Genomic DNA, 23,470 nt, shown 5'->3' with positions numbered 1-23,470 from the left:
CAGAGGCGGCGGAAGGGGTGTGCGGAGTGTGCCCCCGCACACGGCCCCGCTATTAGAGGGGCCCCGCGGTCGCTAAATGAAAATGTCTTCGAAATAATAAAATCCGAAAAACCATGTCTCTTCTCTTTATTCAAAACAATCAAATAATTGAAATTGGCTTGTTTCCACTCGATTTCTATAATTCCATCGAGATGAGTCGAAGCATACATTGGCCACTTTTTGCAAAAGTAGGAAAGAAAAAATAAATTAAACAATTTAAGATTATTGTTTGTTTTTTTTTTCTCAACTGAAGCAGATAATTAGTTTGCCCAGATTATATAAAATTTTGCTTTTAAAATTCCCAATTAAATTTAAAATACAAAATCTCAGTGATAAAACAGTTTTTTTTTCTCTTTTCTATTTTTCAATTTTGTATAGGTATTTAAAATTGTATGAAATAAGTTTTTGTAAAGGTTAAGAATGGGTAAACTTTACTTCGCTTAAAAAAATTCTTTGCTCGCTTACGCTCGCAATTTATATAAACTGATTTATTACACTTTCTAGCAATTTGAACACTTTGTTACTTAGGACTTAAGAACATTTCTGATTCCGCCGCCAATTTAATGATTAAAAAGGACCATTTTCTTCAGTGGAATTTTCGAATTTTCGCTGTTCGAAATTCCGTATTCGAACACATTTTGCGGATTCATTGATGTTTCAAAATACGGACGGATTTACAATCCACCAAACTTTAAAAACCCGTTTTAAATCAAAAATTTTGCTCAAACAAACATGCGAATAATTTATCAGTTATTTCGTAAAAAAAAATTAAATGATTGATAAGTACCTATCTAAGAGAGAAAAGCAAACATCAACAAAAACAATTCCAATTTTGTATATATCTTCCTGTATTTAGCAGGGGGAGCCCCTTGGTTTTTTCCGGTCTCTTCTTCTTCAACTCAAAAGCAAAATTGAATGACCAATTAAAAGAAGCAATAAGTCCTCAATATTCCTAAAATTACATTTTGATGTAAATCTTGTCTCTATACAAAAGAAAGAAAAAAAAAAAACGATTTTCTAATAGAAATCTATGGAGCATAAGTCCATTTTTTTCGAAAATCTATTTTCGTTTGGTCTTAACTGCATAACTCTAAGTAAACTAGTTCTAAAGATATTCAATGGCCCTAACCACACTTAACTTCTTTTTTCTAAAATTATATTTGATCATAATGGCATAACTCCAACTTGTGCTGTTTTGACCAATCAAAAATGTTTATACTTTTAAATAAGTGTTTGGTCAAAACAGCACAACTAAGTTCCTTCGTTCGAAAAATTAAAATTCTTTAAAAAAAATATAGGCACTAAGGACACAACTCGAAATAATCTTATTCTTGAACGAAAAATAGTTTGGTCAAAACAACATATCTCACTAAAAAACATATAAATACGCTTAAAAATTATTTATTCTTACTTTATTTGTGTAAATATTATAATTTAAAAAATAATTGCATCCCAATATACTTGCATTAAATAAAATTGGATTTGGGGGCATTTCTCAAACTTTAAAATGCATTTATCTCAAAACGACGATTTTGGACTTATGTTGTTATTACCAAACTCCATAGAAATCATATACATATACAAGTGATTTAAAAAAAAAAAACATTAGTTTAAAGAAAGAAACAAATCCCGGCCTTATTTTTTTCTTCCTACTGATAAATTTTAATTTTTTTATTTTAATAAAGCAATGGCACTCAGCTATATTACAGGTTGTTTGAAAGTATAAATTTTCAAATTTAAAGACTAACGTGAGACTAGCCTAACCACATTCTTAGAACCATCAAATAAAGAAGTTGTGCAGTTATTTGCGTTTTGCTAACAATAAGATGAGATGGATTTATTAACCTTTTCCAATTAGTAATTCAATTGATATTTTTATATTCTAAAAAAGAAACCGAGAAACTGACGAAAACAAGAATTTTTACATTAAAATAAATAGCTATATTATATTGTACCAATTTTAGAAAAGTACAATTTAATCAAAAAAGAAATCAAGAGTTAGTTTTTATTTTGATGAAGAAAGTTTGATTTTTATTTGAATTGTCAAATTTTAGAAAATTTTGCATTTAATTTTTCTGAAATTTGGAATGTAGATTAAAAATTTCTGCAAAATTTCATATCAATTTTACTTAAGATAGTTTTTTTCCGAAAAATGTTTATAGCGATTTCTAACAATTTTGATTTTTTCTAAAAACGCGCCCTAATAAAAGAAATCAAATTGCTGAAGTTCATTCTAGATGTTGTTTTTTTGTTTGATTTGAAGAACGAATTATTTTTTTTTGATATGCACGTTTTAGAACATTTAACAAAAAATCTTATTTATATAAAAAGTTTTAAAAATTAAAGCAATCTGAAACTTTAGAAAAAGTTCGTGAGATCGAGTCGTGCATTTTGTTTTTCATCTACAGCCCTGTTCCATTGGAAGTGGTAGTCTTCTAATAGTAGATGTTTTGGTTAATCTAGTACTATCATCTACTGTCTTGGAAATCGCTAGTAAACTACTAGTAGTACTTTGCCACCTCCCAAAGGAACAGGGCTTACATTGAAATGAAACGTTTTGTCTTAAGTTTGTTATTAGAATTTTGAACTTGAACTTGGACGGAAGATTTGATACTTTTTTTCAAAATAATAGTCCAAATTGATTTTCTCAGGGGCCCCGAAAATTTACTCTAGCACACGCCTCATTTTGGTCTAGCGCCGCCTCTGAGTGAAATAGTAATATTTTCTTATTTTTTTTTCTTTTTGATAGCCAAGTAGGTACTTATTTATTTGCATTTTAGCTTTTACATAACAATTAATAATAACCTCCTCCGCAAAAAAAAGTTGACTTCTTATATCTACGCCAAGGCAAAGTACACAAAAAAGTAAAAAAAAAAAAAACAAAACTACCCTCGTCAGCTAAACGAAACTATATTCAAGGAACTTTCGATCCTTCCTTCCAGTCCTATGAGCAAGGTATCCTGTCGGTTGGTCGCGTCGTTAGCTTTTTATACCAGATACATTTCTATTCTGAACAAAAAGAAAAAAAAAATACATTTCAGTTGGCAAAGTTCCATTTCCCCATTAATTTCTTTACCCCTAGATTGCTTGGCAACAAAGTTGAATGACCACCAAACCAACCCCCTCGCATTGGCATTGGAAGAATTACAACTCCAAGTCAGATTGCCAAACAGAGGATTTATAAAATTTTAATACCACTTAACCTTTTCATTGTTGTTTCCTCCCGCATCCTCTCACACTCTGCTTGCATCCTCGAATATCTTATTCCTTCACACATGTGACGATATTGGTCTCCTTCTATTCCTCTCTCCCTACGGTATACAGCATCACTTTCATCTCAACTAATATGTACAAGCTGACACTTAAAACTAGCAGCTTTTGTAAATATTTCATTTTATCGATTTACTACGTCGAGAGAAAGTAGCGAATGGATGCAGATGCGAACTCGAAATGGGATAACTTTTTCTTATTTAGGTATACAGTACACACAGAGGAAAATTCAATGTAAATAATTTTGCTTTTTTTCATGTGTAGTCATGCGATCTAAAAAGGAGTTGGGCCTGAATGTGACTCGAACTTTTGAACTCTTTGCACTTAAAACTTTAAGTCGATGACATAGGAATTCAATTTTCTTTTCTGAGAACTTGAAATAAATCGATATAGTGGATATTGTCATAAAAGAGAAAAAAAAAATGTAGTTGCTGCTATCATTAACAGATTCCATTTATTAACCGTTTTGAGATGAACAGAACATCATGATGGAGAGATATAATAGGATCAAACCTTAAGTGTGACGGCAAAACTTTTTCGAATGAATGAATGAATGAATGAATGAATGAAAATGAAAAATTTCTATACGCTAAGCACCACATACAAATGGAATAAAGTATTCTGACGATCGGATTGGTATCCATGAAACAGTGCTGTAACTCTAGCCATAAAACTCTTGGCGGTAGCACCTTCAAGATGTTCTTGTTGTTAAAAGATCATAATGAAAACCTTCTAGGTTGCTTTGAAATAAAAATTCTTTTAGTAGGTTATGTTCAGTCCAATGCGCATCAGTTGAAAATTAAAGAAGAGAATTAGTGACGGGATAAATATCAAGCTGCAGCTAACGTCATCGTGCTCGTCAATAATTCAAAATTTTTGCATGCAATATTTGGTTCAGATACGACAAATCGAAGTTCAATTTTCACCATGTAAGACCAGAAGGAACAAGAAGTTATCATATGAATACAAAATAGGAGAAATAAAAATAATAGACGACTGAATGCATTCCTAATAAGAAACACAAAGGTACCATTACCGATTTGTCTCTAAATGCAAAAAAAACAGGTTTTCGATGCTTTTTATCCTTGTGTGTTTTTCGTCAATGCAGTCTGTGACCACAATAATTTTTGTAAGACTGGGAAAATTCGAACCTTTGTAGCAAAGGCTTCAGCATTTTTTTAAATTTTGTTTTAATGAAAGATTGTTGGTACCTCCGAATTAAATAAAATCTTAAACCCGTATGGAAAAATAATTATCCAGTTGGGGAATTATTCTATCAGCCCTATTCTGCTATTCGATTCACGTGAATCGAAGGATTCCCTTTCTTTATCATGCCAAATTGTCTTTGAAAAACTTCTACCTTTCAATAGCAAAGTGTTGTTCCCGTCTGTTTTAGAAACTTTTAAGAAATAAAAATTGTCTAAAATTAATTTTAAACACCTTTTGAACGCTTCTTATTTTAGACTTTCATGTGAATCGAATAGCAGAATAGGGCTGTATATTAACATTTTTGTTCGGTACTTAAACGCTCGGATAAATAAATATTATTTGAGAATAAATTTTTAAACACAATGCTGTTTTTAAGACACATGCTTTAATTTGATGTTGTTTTGGGGTTGACAAAAAAAATGACATTTTTGAAATTGCAAAGGTATTCTATTTGTACCAGATTTAATAGATTTTCTTTCTCAGTGTATGAAATGGATTGAAATATAGCAATTTGTATGTCAATGGTACACCGATAGTTCACAACTCGCTATTGCCGGCGGGGGTTTTTCATTCTCTGCATCACTTTCTATAAAAAAAAAAAACACACAGATCCTTATGCAGGAGGAAAAACAATAGTGATAGATGAAAACAAAATACAAGTTGACTATACGAATGGAAATCGTAACCGTATCCACATCCGTCTGAATGTGGATTTGCAAAACAGGGATAGATCGATATATTCTCTGGGCTTTTTGCTGTGCCATTCGTGTTGTGGTGATTAAATGGCAGCAAATCTACTTACAATGTTTTCATTTTCAACAATGTGATTCTTTTATTTGTAATACAATGCTATATGCTTTGGTTTTCTGTGATTAGATTGGATAAACAGGGATGTGAAAAGGACAAATCGCAAATGGCAAAATGAGAAATGGTCTTTGATGCTCTGAGGGGTGTTTGTTTTTTAATGATTTTATTTTCCGTGTGGGATGTACATATATCACTGAAGTAGGTACCTTTGAAAGTACATAAATGAATGTTTTCTTTTATTAAAATGATCGTTATTGTTTGACAGGAAAAAAAATGCTCAAAATAATAAAAAAAAAAATAGTTTCTCAGAAGATTGATTTGTTGAATATTAAAAAGTACTTTGAATAAATTAAAATTAAAGCACTAAAATTGATTAAAAAGTATATATAAATTTGGAATCAAGCGAATTGCTTTATAGTCAAGGATTTTCACTTTTTCACTTTAACTTTGTAGAGTAAAGGCGAATTTCCCGAAGAGGTCTGTCGCCGTGAAAGGTCGCAAAAATGGGTGCATGCAAGATTTTTATCGCAAGCAGCAGAGCGATGTTATGGCAATACCGTCAATTGACAAAATTGCACCGCTCGCCTAGGTCAACTCGCCCAGATAAGGCACGTCGTCTGGGATACAAGAACAAACAAAGGATTCATCATCTACAGAATCCGTGTTCGTCGTGGAGGTCGTAAACGTCCAGTGCCAAAGGGCACTTACGGTAAACCCAAGAGTAATATATGTAACCGTTATTCACTCACGGGTGATGTGTAAACCAGTCCAACATTCTTGTTATATTTTAAAATGTGACAGCTTTTGATTGATTTCCCTCTTACTATGAGCTTTCTTGAAGGGAATCACTCAAAAAATATTAACATTTTAAAGTGTGATAAATGTGTTCAATCTTGTTTACAAATTTTGTATTCCAAAGCAATATTCGTATTTGGATTTGGAAGATATATCTTGATTTATAAATTACTTATCCGTATAAAAGATTAAAAAATAATTATTGAAAATAGCATTCAAAAAAAATGGTTTCATATTCATTAAAAAACTGAAGTGAGCAGGAAAATTTTGATACTATTAAAACTTTTGCTACCATCAATTAAATCGAAAGGCAAAAATGCATTCGATTTATTAATTGTATGCAAAAATTTATTTGCATCTATTTGATATAGGGAAAATATAATTTATATGTTTTGTAAAGTAAGATTAAGATATTCAAATAGTTCAATATCTTGCATAAAGGGCACCAGTGAACTTTAAACTAGTTTTGCAAAAATATTTTATTATTTATACTCGTGAAAAAATAATTTAACATGTATAAAAATTATCTTTCGAACAAATCAAAACTTAAGTAATCCTTACTGTTGCAAAACTTTTTTGAAACCTTGCCAATAACTTTTATATCCCATGACAATTTTTTGTTTTTTTTTTGCCATGTGCTTAAAAGAGGAAATCTCCGAGAAATTCCATCATTACAATGAAGAAACGAATTTCAAGTACAAAATATTGCCAACAAATCCTCACGTATATTTTTGGCGCATATATTACATTTATATGTACCTATATATATTATGATTCTTATAGGTACTCAAAAGTAATACTGAATACAAAACATACAGATTTTTTTTCTCAGGAGTACTAAGCCATCATTGTTTTAAAAGTAAGAAGAAGATCCGCAGTTAGGGGGTTGACACAAATCAGGCAGAAATTATTCCAAGAAAAGCACACGCGCTCTTTAAATTGTGAAAGTTCTCTTTCTTAAGACAAAAAAATATGTGTATGTATGTACCTCCCAGGTGTATATAAATAAAGGATACAAGCATGTCGCACGCACTTGAAAAAAATAAAATTATTTTAGAATTTCAAAATATAGCAATATTGGTTATGGTTCTCAAAATAAATTGTTAAAAACAATATTTTATTAAATCAGGAACCTTAACTAGTAAGAAAAAATCAACAAATCTTAGTTAAATCCTAAATGGCTTAGTTAATTTTTTTCATAACTAGAGAAAAAGATACTACCTTTTGATAAATCGATCAATGCACCGAGAAAATATCGACTTAAATTAAAAAAAATTTCAGCTTCATATACCTAACATAACCATTTTGTGTCTTCAAAGATTTATTTTATGCATCCACAAGGTAACCTTTAAAATATTTACGTATGTACACATCACAAGTAAAAAGGTACCTAAATAAGCCCTTCAGATAACCTAGAAATTGTTGGAATATTTAAAAATAAATGTGGCATTTCACTGATTCAAGAAATCAGTGTGAATTCCTGCAGGCAAACAAGTAGAACATTTTCTTCCTTGACAAACTTGATTATCACCCAATTAGAATTTATTACGTTTACCATTATGGTAAGTAACACTTTAGGAGGCTCAAATTGTCTACAATGTGCTAGAAAATGTGCAAAACATTGATTTTTTTTTGTGCGATATAGGTTTATACAAAAATGAAAAAAAAAAACAAAAAATGGAAAACTTACCTTGTTTTATGGGAGAAAGATTTGAAAAAATGCCAATAAAAATGATTTCGGAAATTGCGACGAAATAGAATATTTTGAATTGCAAAAATTGTATTTTTGGTGGGTGTAGGTAAGTGCTTGTTCTGATTTGAAAGCTTAGATTGAAATGCTTAAACGATATTCAAATTAGTATATTTTGAAATTGTAGATGTACATAACTAGTGATTGGATGTGGATGTGACTACTGAGTTATAAATAATATAATACCGTTTGCTTATCGCAATCTACATATTTAAAGTCCAACAAAATATCTTAACAAAATAAAAAATAAATGAGTGCTTCAACTTCTTTTTTTAATTAAATCTTTCAAATATTTATAGATTTTTGTTTCAATTGCAATAACTCAAAGAATAATACCTCAAAAAGCTTTTGACACCAATTTTTTCTTCTAACTGATTTTCTAACTTAGTACAGTAGGTATTAAAAAAAAGTTGTTAGACTCAATGCCTACTTTATTTGTAGACTAGTATCATTGACAATCGCAATAAGGATTATTTAAGTTGTTACAGTTATAATATTACTCTTTAGATATATTTTTTAATCAGGAACCTTTCCCATACTTAGAAAAAAAATTCCTTAGAGATCTCATATTGACAGACTTATTCTATTATCTAACCTAAACTTTTAAGCCAGATTGGATTTTTATTGAAACCCCTAGTGACTACTTCATTAAACTTTACCTTTCCTTAAATCCACTCAAAGACGCTGGAACATAATGTGTCAAAGTGAAAACCCTACTCTTTTCAAAAACTCACTATCTTGCTTATTTGTTTCTATTTCCAGTTGATTAAAATCCCAATATCAGTGTTCCATTCTTTTATTTGGTATCTATGCTATAATTCAGTTATATTTCTTAAAATTCTATTTTTAAAATTAAACAAGAAAAAAAATAGATATTTATCAGAAAAAAATTCTGAATCTTTGTCCCTTTCACAAAGCCTAAGCCTAGCGTTGACAGTAAGGACGACCGTACGAAAAAGGTACAAAATACCTTCAAGGTGAATACGCAAAAATATTTCTCATAAAAAAGAATCCATTTTACTTCTTCTCTTTCAAAGGATAAATATAGTGAATTCTCTAACACAAATAAAAAAGCCCTATCCAATGAAATAACCTTAATAAAATTTCAGAAAGTCATTATCCTGCAGAAAAAAAGCATCATCCAATAACAAACCTAGACTACCGTTCTCTCTCCGATAATCATAAATAGAAGCTGGCCATGAAAATGACTTTCATCCCGAAGGTAACAACAACATAAAAATGATTGAAAGGTCGACAAAAGAGCCTTGTGATATTACCTTAAGTTGTATTTTATTAGATCCAATTTGATCCTTGAAAATTTTAAAGTAAGAACGAAGAAAAAAGAAGAAACAGAAATATATATCCACCACCGCACCACTGCCCTATTTAAGCCCAAATACCAACCTAAAACTAAAGTTCAACCAGGAGTTCCTTTTGTTTTGCGTTCTTCGTCCGGGACCTGTCCCTGATCCATTCCATTTATACTTCTATTCAAATGAATATTTCATAAAGGATTCATTCCCGAGATAGGACACTCTCATATGTTTTACCAGAAACATAGTATGTATTCTTGGCATTCGTTATTTATATGCAAACATTTTTTTTCTTTTCGTATTCTTTACAATTCCACCCTCCGGAGACTCAGATATTTTGGATTATAAAAAAAGAGAACTATGAACAACATAGATATATACGCGAAGAATATTACTCGTATTTTGAGCGACAAGTACAAAACAAAGAGGATAGAAATTTTCAACGAAAACTTGTTTATGTAACTGCGGAGGAAGAGGATTATTAACAAAATTTTCACTTTCGAAGAAAGACCTTAATTGAAAACCAACGGCCGGGTCGAGTCAAAGTCCTGATGGGCATAACGATGAATGATGGGAATGTTTTATGGGTAAGTTGGCAGCACAGGGAATTGACAAAAGACAGATGGTTAAGAATTATTGTGTGAAAGGGATTATTGTTTAATTTATTATACTTTGCATTTCAACACAATTGAGAAATGCTATTTGTGTATTAATGAAAAATTAATTTTAATAAGGATTGGTAATAAATCATTTTAATTATTGAATATGACTTAAGAACTCAAAGTTATTGGGTAGGAAAAAAGTAATAAAGTTTGTTTTGTATGCTAATTAAAGGCAATTTCCATAGAGATTACTAAAAAATGTTCAAAATAAAAGATAAAATTTGTACATTTATATTTTCTGCTCAGTGATCGCAAAAGACATCAAAGTAAATGGTTTGTTATATTATTTGTTAGAAAGGTCAAAATGTATGTGATTTCTTTGTATTTTATTCAATATTTTTCTTAATAAATTGATATTTTAAACCCATACATAAATCAAGTAAATTCAAAATTATTGTTATACTTACGTACTTAAGACTTTGTGTCGGCACTTACTTTATCTGAAAACAAAAAAAGATTTAAAATAAAATTAATTATTTGAATTTCAACAAATAGAAATAAAAATTTGAACTGATTACATTCGGATAAATTTAAAATGTTCAACTTTTTGAAAAAGATCGAATGAGAAGATATTACAATAGAATAGAAGATTTTTCAAGATCAAATAAATTGCAAAAATGTAAACAAAATGTCATATCATACATCCTCTGAAAAAAGGACTTGTTTGAATGTTACGAAATCAAAGAAATTAATAAGAAATAAAGGTAGGGTCAATGTGGGTAAATGTAAACAATTTCATGTCTTTTTTTTCTTTTGACTTTAGATTTTAATATGTTTTCACGGAACAACTTGACAGGTATCTTCAAATGCAAATATGAAATGATGGCAATTCTTCTTTATAAATATAAACAAATATTTCCCAAATTGTTTAAATTACTGTCAAATATGGCATTTTTACAAATACCCCACCATGTTTCTGCTTTTTTACAAATTCGGGGTAGGGGAGAAGGGGGTACATTTGACACTTAGTTTTTAAAGGTCTGTATTTTCGAAAACTGTTAATGTTTTCCAATGTTTTGTTTTGTATTTGATTTATTGACTATTCAAGATTATACTAACAGTAATTTTTTTTGTTTTACAACATTACAACATTAAAAAAAATTATGTTTTCTAAAAAAAGTCATTTTGTCAAAAGTGCCCCGATCCCGGGGCACTTTTGACTTTCAAAGGGGTACATTTGACAATGGTGGATTAAACCCCACATCGTGTGCATTACATTTTTAAAACTATCAGCGGATCTTACTCGTCTATTATTTAATTAGAAAAAAAAAAATACATTTATTGTTTTAAACAATCTACTAAACAATATAACGAAAATAATAAATCAAAAAATTTATTTTCTAAAAAGAAGAAGAAAAAACAAAAAACCATAAAATATTTCAAAAAATCTCTCCATTTCAATTTTAATCAAAATTAATCGATGTCGATTTACTTTTAAATAATATATTAAATAAATAATTCCCCAAAATCAACGTAAAAATGTGCCCAAATTGCAAAAGTCAAAGGTGCCCCGAAGGAGCTTCATAACTGTTTTTCTTTTTTTCAATAACTAATACTATTTTTTTACAAAGCTGGTTTTAATTAACTTAACTTTAAGCATAGTGCTTTCAAAATATTGATTCAGCATTGAAAAAACTTTTTATTAGGTTCAGAAATCACTTACATACCGATGGTCAAAAATAAGATCAGAAATACAGAAAACACGAAAACACGTGGTACTCCGCGAAAAGTTAATGAAAGACTGCGAAATTTCGCAAAATTTCTTTAAATCAAACTAAGCTTCTTTCTTCATCCAAACTACTGTTAATTAAGGGCACGATCATACCGAAAAACGCAAAGTCAAATGTGCCCCGGTGTCAAATGTACCCCCGCTTACCCTAAATGTAAACGGTGGTTTAAAATTTAGAATTTCCTCTTTATCATTTGGATAACGACTTGAAAAACGTTCAAGAAGGTATTTGACAAAAACTTTTTCAAATTCCAATAAAATTTTTTGTTTTCTTCCTTTGATTCTTTATATAAGCACCCAATATGCATCCTGAGCAGCTCTGAACGTCATATTTTTTTTTTTCGTCAAAGACCGATGTTGCAAACATCATCCACTGAAAATGGGTGTGTTGGCTGCTTCAAAATGTGACTCCGCGGCACTTTAGCAATAATAGTTGACTAAAAATACTTTATTTTTATTAAAACCAATAATTTCAGCAAAAATATATGTTTATATTTACCCCCAGAATACGTTGTTTACATTTACCCATTATGAAAAATATTCTGGGGTAAATGTAAACACATGCAAATCGGCATAAATGACATTTTAAAATACAGGACATTTATTTAATTGGCACTTTAAAAAATTATCTTTCACGGAAAATACGATCGTCGAATGAATTCTATCTTGACAGCAATGAGCTCGACGTATTAGTTAAAAGATACATGCGTCCGCGATTTGTAATTATGTACCTATGCATCAAAGAGATTTAACTGAAGCTTGTTATGAGCCATGTTTTCATTTACCCCTGTTAACATTTACCCACATTGACCCTAATACTTTAATATTGAAGAAATACATAAAATTTAAATATGTACGAAGGTACATATTAGAAACAAAAAATAAGTCTTGTAAAAAGACCAAGTTTGAACGAATTGCTCAAACATTAAAAAAACGACCTAACTATCTAGTTGGGATAAATATTTTCTTGCCATATACTATGTATGTAGGTACTTTAAAGAAAGTTTAGGATTCCTTTCATTAAAAAAATTTAATGCAAAATGTGTGCATTAAAAATGTTTTTTTTTTTTTAAATATCCTTCTTACAATTTTGTCTATTTAGCTAATGTGAAGTAGCCAAAATCGTAAGGAATTTGAAGAACGTTTAAAAAAAAATATTTAATGTACACATTGTGCATAGAATTTTTTTAAAGTAATATATTTTTTGCAATACAACACATGGCGTGGCAAAATCGCATCGTCACCTCCTCGCGGTGCCCGCTGGATATCCAACTAACGACGAGCGTTGGATCCATTCGATCCACGAGCTGAGTCACCTGAGTTATCTTTTCAGGAACTAGGAGCAAAAGAACAGAAATATCGCTCTGAATGCACCAGCTCACAATTAAATCCAAGAGCGTCTGACACATATTGTGCGGCACACTGGTCAGCGTCTGTACCCTGTGGGGCGGCTGAATATAAACTATGGATAGAAGTAACTGAACTATTTATAGTACGAATACTAAGTTAAAAAAATTATGGCAATGAACAAAACGACTAGATTAAATACCCCAGGTGGCACTCCAGTGAAACTGGTAAATCCACTCTCTTACGAGGTCGGTCCTATGGATTCTGGGGAGGACCAATTATTGCTTAAAATATTGAGAGACGGAGTTCAAAGATGCAAAGAACTCCCCCAAACAAATTAACTTCAGGGGTTACATCATCGACAACCTCAAACAATACTACAGATGTTAAAAACATCAGCGAAAAAGGAACCAAGATCAATGAAGAGATCGACATCACAGATCAACAGAGTTCCATCGAAGAAAAATAGAAAGACCAATCAAAAAACTACTTTGATGAATGGCAAATTGAAATAGCGGCAAGGAAACAACTTGAAGTTCTAGTTCAAAGTCTTCAGCTACAAGTGAAAAAACTCGAAGAGAAAGTTTCTTTGCTTAGCAAGAAAGATGCAGAGTCCACGCTTCAGTTAAGTCCAAGATATATGGAACCTGAATATCAAACTGATGAAGAAGAACTCTTGTTCGAAACTGAGAAAAAGAAAAATAAGCGTATCACAAAGAAACGTAAAGCAACAGGTAGTCCCGAGATTTGTTTAAGAAATCAGAAAAGCTCTGAAGCTGTAAATAATAAAGAGTTGATTACAGAAACTAAAAAAGTGAATAATGCGGTAGCTGATGCTAAATCAAAATCTCACGCTAAAGGCAGCAAAAAAATTACACCACCACCAATTATGATCTCAGGATTTCCAATGTTTGGAGATCTCAAGAAAATAATAGAAAAATGTACTAAAAAAGCTTGCAAATACACATCGTACAACAAAGACAACTGGAAAGTCATAGTCGAAGAAGCCGACGAGTATAGATCTGTCACTGAAGAACTGAGCAAACACAAAATTCAATGGCACTCATACGAGAACAAAGCTACAAGGCCAATAAAAGTAATAGCCAGAGGTCTTCATTCCTCGTGCTCTCCCGAGGAAGTAGTGGAAGATCTTGTACAAAAAGGCTTCCAAGCCCTAGATGCAGTCAATCTATTTAAGAATGAGACAATAAAAAACTCCTCTGGAGAATCGACGACAAGTAAGAGGTTACTACCTTTATTCATGCTAACTTTTGATAGTAAACAAAGTGTCGAGGAGATTTATAAAGTAAGATCAATCTTGGGCATAGCTGTTAAAATTGAACCACTCCGAAAATCTAAAGTTGTTCCGCAGTGCAAACGTTGCCAAGCTTTTGGTCATACCCAAAAATACTGCAACCGCGAGTTTGCTTGTGTAAAGTGCGAATGAAAACATGCAACTAAAAATTGTCCGATGAACAAAGATCAGAAAGCAAAATGTGTGAACTGCCAGGGTAATCACCCGGCAAGCTATAGAGGCTGCCCAGTTGCCAAAAAATTCCAAGAGTTCAGAAGCAAAAATACATCTGCTAGAGACAAACCCAGAAACACAGTAAATACCGTTTTAACTGCTGAAAACAATACTAAGAATGAACCGCCTAAAAAAGCTGTTCAAAGTAAAAGCGATGAAAATAAAGCCTATTCTCAGATTCTAAAAAATGTGCGGAAGAATGAAGAGACTTCCATAAAAGAAATGCTACACCTCATTCTTCAAAGAATTGATAAACAGGATTTGAATATCAAACAGTTAAGGGAAAAAGTCGCTATTAAAAAACAATGATGGACAGAACACTTAAAATCGCTACATGGAATGCAAACGGTCTTTTACAACACTTATCCGAATTAAAAATCTTTTTAGATCTAGAACATATAGATATTTGCCTGGTGTCCGAAACTCACTTCTCCAATGGGCAAAGTCTAGATAATGTAATAGAAAACTATTCATGTTACCGCGCTCCACATCCAGCTGACAAGGCAAGAGGTGGATCGGCGATTCTTATAAAAGAAAGCTTAAAACATTATGAAGAAACCAAGCTTACTAATGAAAATATGCAAGTAACAACTATTAGTATTGGTATGAAAAAGAAAGAGTTTAAGATAGCAGCTATATACTGCCCACCAAGGCGCTCCCCGACAGAAGATGACTATACAGATCTATTAAATCTTCTTGGGCATAACTTTCTTGTTGGTGGAGACTTCAATGCGAAACACACCCATTGGGGTTCAAGACTTATATCAACAAAAGGCAAAAGACTTTTCCAAGCAGGCCGTAAATACAATTGCGAATTCTATTCCTCCAGGTCGCCTACTTACTGGCCTTCCGATACTAACAAAATACCAGATCTTATTGACTTTTTCGTAGCTAAAGGAATCAAACGAAATCACATTAGTGTCGAAGGTAATTATGACTTGTCATCAGATCATACTCCAGTGATTCTAACACTAAGTGAATCGGAAGTAATAGAACAAAGTAATCCAAAGCTTGTAAATAAGAAAACAAACTGGAGTGATTTTAGAGAAAGGCTTTTAAGTTTTATAAATTTAAGATCTCCAATAGATACAATCGAACAAATTGACCATGAAGTGGAACAATTTATTGCTGATGTGCAACAGGCCGCTGAAGAAAGTACTCCAACATTTTCTAATAGAAGACAAAATGAAATAAAATATCCTTCAGAGATAAGAGAGTTGATAATAGAGAAAAGAAGAGCTCGAAGAAAATGGCAAAATACTAGATTTCCAGATGATAAAACAACGTTTAACCGTATAAGCAACAATCTTAAAAAACAAATTTATAAATTCAAAAATGATTCACTCAGTACATTCCTAAAGAATTTAACGACTGATGCTTCAACCGATTTTTCGCTATGGAAAGCAGCCAAGCGCCTGAAAAGACCGCAGTTACTAAACTCTCCCTTGAAATCTCAAGATGGGAAATGGATCGGTAACCCAAAAGAAAAAGCTAACCTTTTCGCGGAGCATCTTGCGAATGTTTTTAAGCCATACCCAACAAACGCGGCTGAAAATAGCTTACAGTTAGTTGATAAGATAGATGAAAGTGAAATACCAATTGTAAGATTAAAATAAATAAAAAGTATGTGTTTACATCAACTATCAAATAAAAAATCACCAGGTTACGATCTAATTACTGCTCAGGTTATGAAAGAAATGCCTTTGAAAGCCTTCATAAAACTCCAATATATAATAAATGCATGCCTTAAGCAACGGTATGTCCCACACCATTGGAAAATTGCTGAAGTTATTGTCATACCCAAGCAAGGTAAGCCACCTACAGAAGTGACGTCTTACAGACCAATATCGCTTATACCAATTATGGCAAAAGTTTTTGAAAAACTGCTTCTGAAGAGACTTAGCAAAATTATAGAAGAAAGAAGGTTAATCCCAAATCATCAGTTTGGCTTTAGAAATAAACATTCCACGATAGACCAAGTTCATAGAATAACGGATGTAATAGAAAAAGCATTAGAAGAAAAACAAGTATGTTCAGCTATTTTCTTAGATGTTGCTCAAGCCTTTGACAAGGTTTGGCATGAGGGACTTGAGTACAAACTGCAAAGGGATCTTCCCAGACAGTACTATGAAATATTAAAATCGTACATCTCAGACCGATTGTTTAGAGTAAGGTACGATCAAGAATATTCGGAATTGAAGAAAATAGAAGCCGGTGTACCACAAGGAAGTGTCCTAGGTCCTACCCTGTATTTACTATACACAAGGGATATCCCAGTTGGGAATCACACCATAATGGCTACTTTTGCAGATGATACCGCAATTTTGGTACCCGACAAATGTGTCTCTAGGGGAGCAGTAAAGCTGCAAAATGCCGTCGACACAGTCAGAGATTGGACCGAAAAATGGCGTATCAAACTCAATGAAACAAAATCTTCACATATAAACTTTACAAATAAAAAGATAAACAATATTCCAATATTCATTAATAATCAAGCTGTACCTTACGCCAATACGGCCAAATACCTTGGAATGACTTTGGATGCAAAGCTAAAGTGGAAAGAGCACATCAAAAAGAAAAGAGAAGAACTAAACTTGAAATATAGAAAAATGTACTGGTTACTTGGTAACAACTCTGATTTATCAACCCAAAACAAAATAATGCTGTATAATCAAGTACTAAAGCCTGTTTGGACCTATGGTATCCAATTATGGGGCTGTACAAAGAAAACAAATACCGAAATCATCCAAAATTTCCAAAACAAAGTCCTTCGTGGAATAGTTAATGCACCTTGGTACATAAGAAATAGCGATCTACATCGTGACCTACAAATAGAAACGGTTACAGAAGTTGTTAAAAAATACGCTGTATCGCATAATCAGAGACTGCAAAGTCATACCAATTCTGAAATGGTGTCCGTCTTGAATACAAGAAACCATGTTCGGAGATTAAGAAGAACCAAGCCACATGAGCTTATGGTCTAAAAAAACATGGGAAAGTATTAAAAGTTTAAACTTCCCCCAAAGTGATTTTACAAAGTTAAGAAAGAAAAATCTGATGTCGATCTCTCAAGATTGGTCCTGATAAAGAGGTGGTTTTAGTGGTTAAGAGTCCCACACTACTTGGTGTCGAATACTGCCAAGTGTCTTTTGAAGATTTCCTCCCGTCAAAAAAATACAACACAATTTTTAAACAAAATATATTTATTTGCAATTGACGTTTAATTTAATTTTCAACGCAAATATTTTTTAGTTGCAATTGATATTTTTTTTAATGCAATTTTTTCTATTTGCAATAAATATATTTCTTTTAATTTCAGATGCATTTTTTCAATTGATATTTTAACAACCCTGCTCCACATACATACGTACGTGTAATTTAAAAAAAATACCCTTACTGCAACATGGTTTCGGTCTCATAATATTTACTTTCTACGTTAAAATGTTCTGTTACCACGTTATTTATTAAAATACACCTTTGTAAATTTGTATTTCAAAATTTTCTCACTATGGAAACATAATGTATGCCATAATACATCATTTTTATTAGTATCAAGTCCTTAAGGGAATTTTTCAACACTTTAAACTGTTTCCCCTCCGTTTACTCTGGTATTCATAACTCCGTTACTATTTCGAGTTCCTAAAACTAATTTTGTTGCCATTTTGACATAGGTTAGAAAAAAAAATTAAATTATTCCCAGAATTTGTGTTTGTATTTTTATTTATATAACAAAACTATGACCTATTATAGGTACGGTGACCATATTTCTGGAAGCGAAACCCGGGACAGATAAAAATTCGTTGGATCGTTTTGAAAATATTGATTTTTCAATAAAAAATTTAATTTTTTTAAATGAGTTTTCGTAATTTTTTAATTATTTTGATATCAAGATTGCCTAAACGATATTATGGGAGCGTTTTTGTTGAAATCATTTAAGTCGAAATCAGAAATAAAAAAAAAATGGTTTTATAATAATGTCTGTTAATAACTTCAAAGAAAATATTATTTTAATCAAAATCGGGAGAGCTGTTTTTTAACATTTTAATTTTATTTTAAATGATTTTGAAATTGTATGATCTTTAACACAACTTTTAACATTTCCTTAAAAGTTTTGAAACTAATCTGGGTTCTTTACTCTTCCATATGTTGTTCTTTATTCGAAAACATTTAACCTATTGTAGCAACCTGACAAACAGACGCTGGAACTAAATAATTGACGAACATTTTAAAAAAACTAATACCTAGCCTGGAGGCGAAACGAAAATTTTCTTACAAAACCAGCAAAACGAAATCGAAAACGAAAATTTTGCTTTTCATGGCACAATACGCAGCTTAGGTAACGAAATTCTTACCTGTGCTGGAATATATGGAGATTTTTCAATCGTTTGTCACTCCCATTTATTTGTCCAGGCAATTTTTCTTGCAGCAAAAGTTTTTTGACTTTGGAGACTTAGAAAAATTTTCGTTTTGCTTCAGCAGCGTATTTAATTTTAATTTCCAGCCACTGTTTTCTTGTTTTCCGCACAAAGTATTTGAAATATTGAATACAAAAATCAGAGAATGTTCAAATACGGGACAATCACGGGACAAATTACAAAATACGGGACACTTATACGTCCCGGGTTTCTTAAATAAAAACCCGGGACAAGCTGTAGAAATACGGGACAGTCCTGGGTAAACCGGGACGGATGGTCACCGTAATTATAGGTCGTAAAACCTGGAGAGATTGATATATTTTATGCCAACAAGAAGTAAAATGACTGAACATTGTTTTAATTATTTTCATACACTTATAAGGTTTTTAGGGAGTTTAACAATCATATATTATGTAAATAAGTGTATTTGTAAATATACAAAGTGAGCTAAAAAGACTAATTTCTAAGCGAAGTGAAGAATTTCCAATAACCAACAATGTTCAATAGAAATACTCATATTCATTTCCTACACATGCTTCTTTTCACTTACTTGCAAATTTATTCGATTGATTTAGTATTGAAAACCATGCGAAAAAGATATGTATTAAAATAGAGATTTTATCTTAAAAGTTAAGTTTTGGTTTTTATTTTATAAATTTTATAATTCAATCCATACAGCAAACAATGATATCGATATCCGAAACTTGGATTAACAGACTTTATTAAAAGACCAAAAATCGCGACGCGACGTCCACTTTTTAACTACCGAAAAGTACCTAATTAAGGTAAATAACAGGCAACCGTGCGTAAAAATTTCAATTAAATGAGCAACATGCTGAATTCATTCCTTTTATTGAAGTTGTTTTAGGGACAGACGACTTGCCGTTGTCAATTTTTTGTTTAATTTGATTATCTACGTGTGGTTGTGGATACGTGTTCTTATCAATTTGAAAAAAAAAAATATAAAAAACAAATCCGAATGTTTTGTAAAAAAAACAAAGAAAAACAAAAGAAAGAAAAATTGGGAAAGTAGAACATTTCCTCTTTTGAGGTTTGAGGTTTAAGCTTTAGTGCTTGAAAAACCTCATTATTTAGTAAAACACTAATAGTAGTTAGGTTCCCATTCATTCCCAGAACCCCAGATCCAGGTCCCGACACTTCACATGCTAACAGCAGCAGTCAGTGGTTGAGGTGATGTGGTACTGGTTGAACGTTAATTAAAATGCATTTATGTCATGGGGGTTTGAATGACATGGTGATGATGGGTGTCGTGTCACGAAGACGAAGTGAGTATATGAGCGAGTGAGCTAGGCATGTATGGAGGACCGGCAACGACAGTTGACAAGTCGTTCTATACTACTCATGTATACACCTACATAAATATGTGCTTGTACAATCTCTTTTCGATGACCGATACTAATATACATACCTTTATAAAGTCGCATTTGGAAGCTTGCTATGATGAAAGAAAGTAATTAAGGGCATGAGGTACTTAGGCAGTGTTGGGTTTAACTGAACTTTTTTTCAGGAACTAGAACTTTGGTTAAGGGTCAAATACTGAGGGAGACGTAGACGGGTGTTGAAAAAATTAAAACAATAAGTGTAATGAAGGAAGTTTTATTATTTGTCAGTGGATTTTAATAGATATTTTATAGAAGAGGATAAAAGGATCTTGGAGCAGGAAATATGTATATTTTTTAAGTGATGAAAGATTGAAAGTGAAAGGAAATAATAAAAATGGGAGTATTGTTTGATAAATTTAATTTGTTGTAAGTTAATAAGGGGTTGGTATTACGGCTAAAGGAGATTTTAAATAAAACAAAAAGTAATTGTGCAAGGAAATACGTGCTAAATAACTCTAAATATGTATATCTCTTTTTGGAAGACATCAGACCCTATTTAGTGCAGTTAAATGAGGTGAATCCAAAATTGGCCTTATTTCTCTTTTAATTTGGCATTTTTATTTTTTTTTTTTTTTTTTTTTAATAAGTATAGGTTCTCAAAAATTATACATCTCTTTCTGTCATTTTTATGGCCAAACCACTGAGCATCAAATTCAAGATTAAGCTGGATCCACACTAGGTTGATCAACACGTTCAACATAAGTTCTAAATCGGCATACTGATTAGCAAAACATTTCTAAATTATTCTAACTGATGCATATAGGACATATCTGAGCCCACACATCAATTGAACAAGTTTGGAAAGATTTAACTATTCATTATGTCGATTTGGAATGTATGTTGAACGTGTTGATCAACCTAGTGTGGATCCAGCTTTAGGGTTACAAATTAGCATCAGAACCTTGCATACTTAGATTTTGAAAATTTCGTTTCAATACACCTTTTATTAATTTCGACGGGCAAGGGTTGGATGAACAAATTCAAGATTGCAGCAATAAATAAGAAATAAATTTTTAAGTTTTTCCTTTTGTGGGTGCTATTTTGATGGTTATTATGTTTCACAAGTTCCACAAGCATTTTGCACCTGAAAAAGATGAATTTAATTTAATTTTGTGTGGGTGCTGGCTTGAGTTCAAGATAGCACTCACACAAGTATTATTAATTTTGAGGGACAAATTAAAGCAATAAATTTGCAACAAACAAGCGACAAAATTCCTGCATACTCAGAATTGTTTCTTGACTTAACTTACCTTTGTTTCAGAAACAATGATTAAAAAAAAAAAAACTCTAAAACTTCCCATTAAGCAGGATTGCGTATTTCATTTATTTATTTGAATACAAATTATTTTTTGTTTTTTTCTCAATCGTCTGACTAAATATTTCAAAATAGTTGGGTGGTAAACATAATAAAATTTTAATTCTATAAATACATAACTTTGAATACCGAATAGACCTTGCAAACGAAAACAGCTAGATCATTAATGATTATTAAAATTATTTTTAATAAACAGAAACAACAACTAACATAAAACTCTGAATTTCCCTTAATTTGCTTATTAAATGTGAATTAAAAATAACCACAAAAGGATAATTCGTTCAGAATAAAGTCCATTAGTGTTTCAGGATTTGAGCGGTATCATCTTTTTTGTATAGATGGCTTACAAAATGAAATACGTACATATATATTTAATCGTTTTGGTAACCTAAAACTCAAAGCATTTTATGCTTAACCACACCAAGCAAAAACCTTTATATATCGATTATAAATTGAGAAAAAAAATAATTTTCCATTTGAAGCAAGAAGGATTATTATTTTGTTTTCTTGAAATTCATGTAAATAGACATTTAATTACAAAAATAAAAATAAATGAATTGTTGACGAATAAAAATAAATAGGCACATTTAATAAAATAATAAAAAAAGGTTCACACTAATTACATTTACATAGATACACTCCAATTCACTAGACAAAAAACATTTTGCTTTTATAAATGAATCAGGTTTAAAATATAATTTTATTTATAGTTATAATTAATTGAAATAAATATCCTCAAGGCCTATTACATTGTGTTTCTTTTATAGTTTAGTATTAAAACCACATACAAATCGAAAATTTTGTAATAATTCCAATAGCATTTCTTTAGTTTTGAGTTTCGAAAAACTAGTTTTATTGAAAAAAAAGTCATAAATTTATCAAATAATAATAAGTTAGTGAGCGATGGACAATCAATGTTTAGTGGAAAATTATAGAAAAAAAATGTTCCACATACGACAATGTGACCCATTTCTTAGTATTTTAAGTAATGGACAACTATTTTTTGATGTTAATAGCTTTAATATCAAGCGATTCAAGGACATGTGTTTCAGAATATGCTAACAAAACTTATTAATACTAACTTTTTTTTATATAACATGACCTTCTTGAAAACAAAAACATTTTTTTCTTTTTTCATTTATTGGATACAAAAATAATTAATTTTTATTTAAAAATTGCTCCTAATATAAAATACAATTCTTAACATAAAACGAAAATATTCATCAACATCAATCGCCTATCATAAAAATCGTGATCCTAAAAAAATCATTTCTAGTTTAAAGGTAATATTAGGATGTTATGACGTTGTAAAGTTCATAAAGCATAAGCATTATTTAATTTTATTTTAATTTTTTAATTTTGATTTGCTCAAGATGTTATATCTTATTGTAAAAAAGCGATTGTCGTAGTGGGTCGCTGTGGCGTATGTGCAACATTTTTTTTTCAACTGAAGTAATTAATACAAACATTACATTGCTAATGAAGTACAGGACAAAGTGGACTTTGAAAACAAGTTTGTGACCTTTAAATGGATGGATCCAAATGGTCTTTTAATATTCAACACGTAAAAACTCAAGGAGCAACAGAGCACGTTTTTTTGACAAAATGCACTCAGAAGGTAGGTATATTTGACTTTTTAAACTTTTACTATTTTGTTTTTGTTAATATAAATAATGAATTTGTATATCAAGGGGCACGGTAGTGCCCAGCCAAGTTCTCTAGCAACTTTGGCACTACACCCTTATTTACAGGAAACAACTCAGGCCATTTTCGACCCCCCTATAACTTCCACACCAAAGATGCTAGAAATTTCAAACTCGCTACATTTATTGAGCTTGTCAAAACCAAAATCCTTACAAAATTTAAGCCTTTTACGATGAGTAGTTTC

General features: G+C 31.2%; 1 protein-coding gene across 10 annotated transcripts in view; it reads right to left on the bottom strand.

Moving 5' to 3' along the window:
* LOC129917985 (high affinity cGMP-specific 3',5'-cyclic phosphodiesterase 9A) overlaps positions 1–23,470 on the bottom strand; it is a 278,734-nt gene that overhangs the window by 114,858 nt on the left and 140,406 nt on the right. For 9 of the 10 annotated variants that reach the window (XR_008772908.1, XM_055998268.1, XM_055998266.1 and 6 more), the window contains one exon: positions 10,253–10,285. The gene's annotated coding sequence lies outside the window, so the exon portion shown is untranslated. The remainder of the gene's footprint in view (positions 1–10,252; positions 10,286–23,470) is intronic. The other variant, XM_055998260.1, reaches the window with a different exon arrangement.

Source organism: Episyrphus balteatus, chromosome 4 (assembly GCF_945859705.1).
Source record: "Episyrphus balteatus chromosome 4, idEpiBalt1.1, whole genome shotgun sequence".
Classification (NCBI taxonomy): domain Eukaryota; kingdom Metazoa; phylum Arthropoda; class Insecta; order Diptera; family Syrphidae; genus Episyrphus; species Episyrphus balteatus.
This window is presented reverse-complemented; position numbering and strand designations above follow the sequence as displayed.